We start from the raw sequence: 10,079 nt of genomic DNA on the forward strand, positions 1-10,079 counted from the left end.
TCTTAGGTGCCAAATTTTGCAGCATCTGATCTGAGGTTGATGTTGTGTTAACTAATGAAAGAAGCGGGTGCAGTGCTTTGTAAGATGCAGAACTGGCACACTCCAGGTTTACAATGGCACATAGCTCAGAATCACAGTTTGCTTATATGTTTTGAAATATTTACAGCATTATTATCTATACATGAATGCTTCTTGTGGAATTACAACAACATTCCCTCTAGTGACCCCCTTAGACCCTTACTGGTAGTGATTTATAGCATACACTCTGAGGTCTGATAAGTTCACTTCACTCCACACCCCAAGATTTCTTTTTCATTTTCAACCAACGCTGAGTCGACACTTTATCACACAGCTCCTTCTAGAGACACAAACAGCTTTAGGTAACTCTTCACATATGCAGTACCCCCAACACCTGGATACACATGCTGTTGTGGAGTTTGCTGATGCAGGTCAGTGACGGGTCATGAATTCTGGCCTCCTGCATGAATGTCAGGCGCGCCATGCGACCACTCACCACCCTGACCGCCACACTCTTACAACTTTGACAGTGAACATCATGAGGTGTGCCATGGTTCAATATGATGGTAGTACTAGAGATCTTCTAGCAATCTTTAAATATAGCAGGGAGTTTACTAAGACCACATATATAAATGAGCCCACATACAATGGATCTCATTTGCATACAGTACAGCTAAAGAAGACCTGATGTCGGGATGTTTTTTATGTGTGCTGTATGTCTGGAAAGTAATGAAGAGCACAAGACACTGTTTTCTGCTGTTGATCTTGAAATATCCGTCTATATAATCTAATTAACAGTCTTCCACAGTCATTGGAAGACAGTCACTGTCTATTCAATATGTAGCTGCTTCTATCATATCCCACTGGAACAATAAGCAGGAGGCAACTATGTGAAACACAAAGGTAAAGTTATGTAAAAAAAAAAACAAGAGCAGCAACCTCTATTATTGTATTATTATTTTGTAACCTCGTATTCTGTCTTGTGTTGTGTTGCTGAGAGGAGAGCTCCAGTAAAGTGACATTATAATGCATGTCTGTGTGTTTGTGTACCGTTACGCCCATTTTACACCTGATTCTCTCACCTGTTACATTTCAGACACAGATTCCTGTAGTGGTCAGTCAGCAGTGATAATCAGGGCAGACGCCTTTGAGCAAGAGGAGAGGAAGAAGAGAAGAGAGTGATGCGCTGCTGAGAGCGCTAGTGTTGTTGAACCCGGGATGGACAATGAATGATTCAAGATTCAAGAGTTTTATTTGCCATTTACACCAAAGAACATTGGAATTCTGAGCAGTTTGCCACTCAGAATAGTACTTTGGTTTAGGTTCTGTTTGTAAATGAACTGAAACCGTTGCTGTGTTTAGTACGCGGTTGTTAACACAAGAAGAGGATTGGGATGGTCCGATCGTGCCCAATGACTGGATGAGACGGGGGTGCATGGAGTGACTGCAGCAAGCAGACCAAGCTCATAAGGGCTTCAGGTAAAGCCTGCATCTTTTTGTTATTGTTGGTAATCAAGGTATTAAGGCTGTGTTGTGGTCTGTTAGTAGTTGGTGTGGCTTAGTGGCAATTAAATCTCCAAGACCTAAACATAAATAATGTTTCCAGTACTACCTGTGCTGTGACATATAAAGGGCACACTTTATATTCATAAAAATACATATTACATTCCTTTCTCCTATATTTTGCACCTCTGAACAGCAACGCCTGAAACTACAAATTGCAGGAGACCAAACACGTTGGCACCGAAACCTATACCTGAATGTACCTGGGATTTTTGTAACTTTTTTTAAACCTATTCATTTATCTAAATGTGTGTATCTTCTTGAGTAAAGGTCCGTGTCATTTACACAATTATACAATGACCACAGCACTACAGCAAAAGCTTGTGATTTTTCCAGATCCCTTTAATTCTTCTGGAAAAACTGTTAAATTACTAGAACTCTTGTCAACTGATCCACATTGTTAGCATAAAAATTATCAAATTCTAGAAAGGTGTGTTGGGAGGGAGGCCAGAAAAGATGCTAGCTTCACTCTGGAGTGAGGGAGAGATGGATGGAGTGAGTGAGAGATGGATGGACTGGGGGAGAGATGGATGGAGTGAGTGAGAGATGGATGGAGTGAGGGGGAGATGGATGGAGTGAGTGAGAGATGGATGGAGTGAGGGGGAGATGGATGGAGTGAGGGAGAGATGGATGAGTGAGGGAGAGATGGATGGAGTGAGGGGGAGATGGATGGAGTGAGGGAGAGATGGATGGAGTGAGGGGGAGATGGATGAGTGAGGGAGAGATGGATGGAGTGAGGGGGAGATGGATGGAGTGAGGGAGAGATGGATGAGTGAGGGGGAGATGGATGGAGTGAGGGAGAGATGGATGAGTGAGGGAGAGATGGATGGAGTGAGGGAGAGATGGATGGAGTGAGGGGGAGATGGATGAGTGAGGGAGAGATGGATGGAGTGAGGGAGAGATGGATGGAGTGAGGGAGAGATGGATGGAGTGAGGGGGAGATGGATGGAGTGAGGGGGAGATGGATGAGTGAGGGAGAGATGGATGGAGTGAGGGGGAAATGGATGGAGTGGGGGAGAGATGGATGGAGTGAGTGAGAGATGGATGGAGTGAGGGAGAGATGGATGAGTGAGGGAGAGATGGATGGAGTGAGGGGAGATGGATGGAGTGAGGGGGAGATGGATGGAGTGAGGGGGAGATGGATGAGTGAGGGAGAGATGGATGGAGTGAGGGGGAGATGGATGGAGTGAGGGAGAGATGGATGAGTGAGGGGGAGATGGATGGAGTGAGGGAGAGATGGATGAGTGAGGGAGAGATGGATGGAGTGAGGGGGAGATGGATGAGTGAGGGAGAGATGGATGGAGTGAGGGAGAGATGGATGAGTGAGGGGGAGATGGATGGAGTGAGGGAGAGATGGATGGAGTGAGGGGGAGATGGATGGAGTGAGGGGGAGATGGATGAGTGAGGGAGAGATGGATGGAGTGAGGGAGAGATGGATGGAGTGAGGGAGAGATGGATGGAGTGAGGGGGACATGGATGGAGTGAGGGGGAGATGGATGGAGTGAGTGAGAGATGGATGGAGTGGGGGAGAGATGGATGGAGTGAGTGAGAGATGGATGGAGAGATGGATGGAGTGAGGGGAGATGGATGGAGTGAGGGGGGAGATGGATGAGTGAGGGAGAGATGGATGAGTGAGTGAGAGATGGATGGAGTGAGGGAGAGATGGATGGAGTGAGGGAGAGATGGATGGAGTGAGGGGGAGATGGATGGAGTGAGGGGGAGATGGATGAGTGAGGGAGAGATGGATGGAGTGAGGGGGAGATGGATGGAGTGGGGGAGAGATGGATGGAGTGAGTGAGAGATGGATGGAGTGAGGGAGAGATGGATGAGTGAGGGAGAGATGGATGGAGTGAGGGGGAGATGGATGGAGTGAGGGGGAGATGGATGGAGTGAGGGGGAGATGGATGAGTGAGGGAGAGATGGATGGAGTGAGGGGGAGATGGATGGAGTGAGGGAGAGATGGATGAGTGAGGGGGAGATGGATGGAGTGAGGGAGAGATGGATGAGTGAGGGAGAGATGGATGGAGTGAGGGGGAGATGGATGAGTGAGGGAGAGATGGATGGAGTGAGGGAGAGGTGGATGGAGTGAGGGAGAGATGGATGAGTGAGGGAGAGATGGATGGAGTGAGGGAGAGATGGATGGAGTGAGGGAGAGATGGATGGAGTGAGGGGGAGATGGATGGAGTGAGGGGGAGATGGATGGAGTGAGTGAGAGATGGATGGAGTGAGGGGGAGATGGATGAGTGAGGGAGAGATGGATGGAGTGAGGGAGAGATGGATGGAGTGAGGGAGAGATGGATGTAGTGAGGGGGAGATGGATGGAGTGAGGGGGAGATGGATGGAGTGAGTGAGAGATGGATGGAGTGGGGGAGAGATGGATGGAGTGAGTGAGAGATGGATGGAGAGATGGATGGAGTGAGGGGAGATGGATGGAGTGAGGGGGGAGATGGATGAGTGAGGGAGAGATGGATGAGTGAGTGAGAGATGGATGGAGTGAGGGAGAGATGGATGGAGTGAGAGATGGATGGAGTGAGGGGGAGATGGATGGAGTGAGGGGGAGATGGATGGAGTGAGGGGGAGATGGATGGAGTGGGGGAGAGATGGATGGAGTGAGTGAGAGATGGATGGAGTGAGGGAGAGATGGATGGAGTGAGGGAGAGATGGATGGAGTGAGGGAGAGATGGATGGAGTGAGGGGGAGATGGATGGAGTGAGGGAGAGATGGATGGAGTGAGGGAGAGATGTATGGAGTGAGGGAGAGATGGATGGAGTGAGTGAGAGTTGGATGGAGTGAGTGAGAGATGGATGGAGTGGGGGAGAGATGGATGGAGTGAGTGAGAGATGGATGGAGTGGGGGAGAGATGGATGGAGTGAGTGAGAGATGGATGGAGAGATGGATGGAGTGAGGGGAGATGGATGGAGTGAGGGGGGAGATGGATGAGTGAGGGAGAGATGGATGAGTGAGTGAGAGATGGATGGAGTGAGGGAGAGATGGATGGAGTGAGAGATGGATGGAGTGAGGGGGAGATGGATGGAGTGAGGGGGAGATGGATGGAGTGAGGGAGAGATGGATGAGTGAGTTAGAGATGGATGGAGTGAGGGGGAGATGGATGGAGTGAGGGAGAGATGGATGGAGAGATGGATGGAGTGAGGGATGGAGTGAGGTATGGAGTGAGGGAGAGATGGAAGGAGTGAGGGAGAGATGGATGGAGTGATGGAGAGATGGATGGAGTGAGGGAGAGATGGATGGAGTGATGGAGAGATGGATGGAGTGAGGGGGAGATGGATGGAGTGAGGGAGAGATGGATGGAGTGAGGGAGAGGTGGATGGAGTGAGGGAGAGGTGGATGGAGTGAGGGAGAGATGGATGGAGTGATGGAGAGATGGATGGAGTGATGGAGAGATGGATGGAGTGAGGGAGAGATGGATGGAATGAGGGAGAGATGGATGGACTGAGTGAGAGATGGATGGAGTGAGGGGGAGATGGATGGAGTGAGGGAGAGATGGATGGAGTGATGGAGAGATGTATGGAGTGAGGGGGAGATGGATGGAGTGAGGGAGAGATGGATGAGTGAGTGAGAGATGGATGGAGTGAGGGGGAGATGGATGGAGTGAGTGAGAGATGGATGGAGTGAGGGAGAGATGGATGAGTGAGGGGGAGATGGATGGAGTGAGGGGGAGATGGATGAGTGAGGGAGAGATGGATGAGTGAGTGAGAGATGGATGGATTGAGGGAGAGATGGATGGAGTGAGAGATGGATGGAGTGAGGGGGAGATGGATGGAGTGAGGGAGAGATGGATGGAGAGATGGATGGAGTGAGGGATGGAGTGAGGTATGGAGTGAGGGAGAGATGGAAGGAGTGAGGGAGAGATGGATGGAGTGATGGAGAGATGGATGGAGTGAGGGAGAGATGGATGGAGTGATGGAGAGATGGATGGAGTGAGGGGGAGATGGATGGAGTGAGGGAGAGATGGATGGAGTGAGGGAGAGGTGGATGGAGTGAGGGAGAGGTGGATGGAGTGAGGGAGAGATGTATGGAGTGAGGGGGAGATGGATGGAGTGAGGGAGAGATGGATGAGTGAGTGAGAGATGGATGGAGTGAGGGGGAGATGGATGGAGTGAGTGAGAGATGGATGGAGTGAGGGAGAGATGGATGAGTGAGGGGGAGATGGATGGAGTGAGGGGGAGATGGATGAGTGAGGGAGAGATGGATGAGTGAGTGAGAGATGGATGGATTGAGGGAGAGATGGATGGAGTGAGAGATGGATGGAGTGAGGGGGAGATGGATGGAGTGAGGGAGAGATGGATGGAGTGAGTGAGAGATGGATGGAGAGATGGATGGAGAGATGGATGGAGTGAGGGGGAGATGGATGGAGTGAGGGAGAGATGGATGGAGAGATGGATGGAGTGAGGGATGGAGTGAGGGATGGAGTGAGGTATGGAGTGAGGGAGAGATGGATGGAGTGAGGGAGAGATGGATGGAGTGAGGGAGAGATGTATGGAGTGAGGGAGAGATGTATGGAGTGAGGGGGAGATGGATGGAGTGAGGGAGAGATGGATGGAGTGAGGGAGAGATGGATGGAGTGAGGGAGAGATGGATGGAGTGAGGGAGAGGTGGATGGAGTGAGGGGAGATGGATGGAGTGAGGGAGAGGTGGATGGAGTGAGGGAGAGGTGGATGGAGTGAGGGAGAGATGGATGGAGTGAGGGAGAGGTGGATGGAGTGAAGGGGAGATGGATGGAGTGAGGGAGAGGTGGATGGAGTGAGGGAGAGATGGATGGAGTGAGGGGGAGATGGATGTAGTGAGGGAGAGGTGGATGGAGTGAGGGAGAGGTGGATGGAGTGAGGGAGAGATGGATGGAGTGAGGGAGAGGTGGATGGAGTGAGGGAGAGATGGATGGAGTGAAGGGGAGATGGAGTGATCTCAGGTAGATCTTCTGGTCATGGTGGATACAGCGTTTCTGTTAGATGTAGAATTGTTGTATTTTTAGTGAACATTTATTGAAATGGTTGATATCAGCATTAATATATCAATATACAACACTCATCCTGGGAGTTGTTTTCAGTTCATCATCAAGTTATTTGTAACATTTTGGTCTTCTAGAAATGTCTTCTTCTTATTCAGTCTCCTAGAGTTTCTAACATATTCCCACCTGCTGCTGCTTCCTGACCATTGACTGTTTGGTTTTGCTGACTGTTTGTGTTTATCTTGTATGTACTAAAGAAGACAAAGACACATTTCCACCAAGATGGACAATAAAGTAAAGTAAAGTAAAGTAAAGTAAGGTCAAGTAAAGTAAGGTCAAGTAAAGTAAGGTAAAGTAAAATAAGGTAAAGTAAAGTAAAGTAAAGTAAAGTAAAGTAAAGTAAGATACAGTAAAGTAAAGTAAGATACAGTAAAGTAAAGTAAAGTAAAGTAAAGTAAAGTAAGATACAGTAAAGTAAAGTAAAGTAAAGTAAAGTAAAGTAAAGTAAAGTAAAGTAAAGTAAGGTAAAGTAAAGTAAAGTAAAGTAAAGTAAAGCAAAGCAAAGCAAAGCAAAGCAAGGTATGGTAAGTTAAGGTAAAGTAAAGTAAGGTAAAGTAAAGTAAAGTAAAGTAAAGCAAAGCAAAGCAAGGTATGGTAAGGTAAGGTAAAGTAAAGTAAGGTAAAGTAAAGTAAAGTAAAGTAAAGTAAAGTAAAGTAAGATACAGTAAAGTAAAGTAAGATACAGTAAAGTAAAGTAAAGTAAAGTAAAGTAAAGTAAGATACAGTAAAGTAAAGTAAAGTAAAGTAAGTTAAAGTAAAGTAAAGTAAAGTAAAGTAAGGTAAAGTAAAGTAAAGTAAAGTAAAGTAAAGTAAAGTAAAGCAAAGCAAAGCAAAGCAAAGCAAGGTATGGTAAGGTAAAGTAAAGTAAGGTAAAGTAAAGTAAAGTAAAGTAAAGCAAAGCAAAGCAAGGTATGGTAAGGTAAGGTAAAGTAAAGTAAGGTAAAGTAAAGTAAAGTAAAGTAAAGTAAAGTAAAGTAAAGTAAAGTAAGGTAAAGTAAAGTAAAGTAAAGTATGGTATGGTATGGTATGGTATGGTATGGTAAGGTAAGGTAAAGTAAAGTAAAGTAAAGTAAAGTAAAGCAAGGTATGGTAAGGTAAGGTAAAGTAAAGTAAAGTAAAGTAAAGTAAGGTATGGTAAAGTAAAGCAAAGCAAGGTATGGTAAAGTAAAGTAAAGTAAAGTAAAGCAAAGCAAGGTATGGTAAAGTAAAGTAAAGTAAAGTAAAGTAAAGTAAAGCAAAGTAAAGTAAAGTAAAGCAAAGCAAGGTATGGTAAAGTAAAGCAAAGTAAAGTAAAGTAAAGTAAAGTAAAGCAAAGCAAGGTATGGTAAGGTAAGGTAAAGTAAAGTAAAGTAAAGTAAAGTAAAGTAAAGTAAGGTAAAGTAAAGTAAGGTTAAGTAAAGTAAAGTAATGTAAAGTAAAGCAAAGCAAAGCAAAGCAAGGTATGGTAAAGTAAAGTAAAGTAAAGTAAAGCAAAGCAAAGCAAGGTAAGGTAAAGTAAAGCAAAGTAAAGTAAAGTAAAGTAAGATAAAGTAAGGTAAGGCAAAGTAAAGTAAAGTAAAGCAAAGTATGGTAAGGTAAGGTAAGGTAAAGTAAAGTAAAGTAAAGTAAAGTAAAGCAAAGTATGGTATGGTATGGTATGGTATGGTATGGTAAGGTAAAGTAAAGTAAAGTAAAGTAAAGTAAAATAAAGTAAAGTAAATGTTGCACCTGAAGCAGTTGAGCATGTTTGCAGAAGTGTCTGTACTTGTATTATGGGGTTGTACCCACATGGCATGGAGGTGTGTTGTGTGATTGTGTGATATATATATAAATATATATATATATATATATATACAGAGGGTAAAATAAGTATTGAACACGTCACCATTTTTCTCAGTAAATATATTTCCAAAGGTGCTATTGACATGAAATGTTCATCAGATGTTGGTAACAACCCAAGTAATCCATACATACAAAGAAACCAAAACAAATACGTTCAGAAATTAAGTTATGTGTAATAATGTGAAATGACACAGGGAAAAAATATTGAACACGCTTACTGATATTTATTTAATACTTTGTACAAAAGCCTTTGTTGATAATGACAGCTTCAAGACGCCTCCTGTATGGAGAAACTAGTCGTATGCATTGCTCAGGTGTGATTTTGGCCCATTCTTTCACACAAACAGTCTTCAAATCTTGAAGGTTCCGTGGGCCTCTTCTATGAACTCTGATCTTCAGTTCTTTCCATAGATTTTCAATTGGATTCAAGTCAGGTGATTGGCTGGGCCATTCTAGCAGCTTTATTTTCTTTCTCTGAAACCAATTGAGAGTTTCCTTGGCTGTGTGTTTGGGATCATTGTCTTGCTGAAATGTCCACCCTCATTTCATCTTCATCATCCTGGTAGATGGCAGCAGATCTTTATCAAGAATGTCTCGGTACATTTTTACATTCATCCTTCCTTCAATTCTGTGAAGTTTGCCAGTACCGTATGCTGAAAAGCAGCCCCACATCATGATGTTCCCACCTCCAAACTTCACTGTTGGTATGGTGTTTTTAGGGTGATGTGCAGTGCCATTTGTCCTCCAAACATGGTGTGTATTATGGCATCCAAACAGTTCAATCTTGCTCTCATCTGACCAGACTATATTCTCCCAGTGTTTCATAGGCTTGTCCAAATGTTGTGCAGCAAACTTTAAACGAGCTTCAACATGCTTTTTCTTCAGCAATGGAGTCTTGCGTGGTGAGCGTGCATACAGGCCATGGCGGTTGAGTGCATTACTTATTGATTTCTTTGAAACAATTGTACCTGCTAATTCCAGGTCTTTCTGAAGCTCTCCACAAGTGGTCCTTGGCTCTTGGACAACTCTTCTGATAATTCTTTTCACTCCTCTGTCAGAAATCTTGCGAGGAGCACCTGGTCATGGCCAGTTTATGGTGAAATGATGTTCTTTCCACTTCTGGATTATGGCCCCAACAGTGCTTACTGGAACATTCAGAAGTTTAGAAATGCGTCTGTAGCCAATGTCATCAGTATGTTTTGCAACAATAAGGTTGCGAAGGCCTTGAGAGAGCTCTTTGCTTTTACCCATCATGAGATGTTTCTTGTGTGACACCTTGGAAATGAGACACCTTTTTATAGGCCATCAGTTGGGACTGAACCAGCTGATATTAATTTGCACTGACAAGGGGCCGGATTGCTTTCTAATTACTGATAGATTTCAGCTGTTGTCTTGGCTTTCCATGCCTTTTTGCACCTCACTTTTTCCCTGTGTCAGTTCACATTATTACACATAACTTAATTTCTGAACTTATTTGTTTTGGTTTCTTTGTGTGTATAGATTACTTGGGTTGTTACCAACATCTGGTGAAAATGTCATGCCAATAGCACCTTTGGAAATATATTTACTGAGAAAAATGGTGACGTGTTCAATACTTATTTTACCCGCTGTATATATAAATATATAATTCTATATTGGGGTCTTCTCGATT

This window comes from Sebastes fasciatus, chromosome 11 (assembly GCF_043250625.1).
Source record: "Sebastes fasciatus isolate fSebFas1 chromosome 11, fSebFas1.pri, whole genome shotgun sequence".
Classification (NCBI taxonomy): Eukaryota; Metazoa; Chordata; class Actinopteri; order Perciformes; family Sebastidae; genus Sebastes; species Sebastes fasciatus.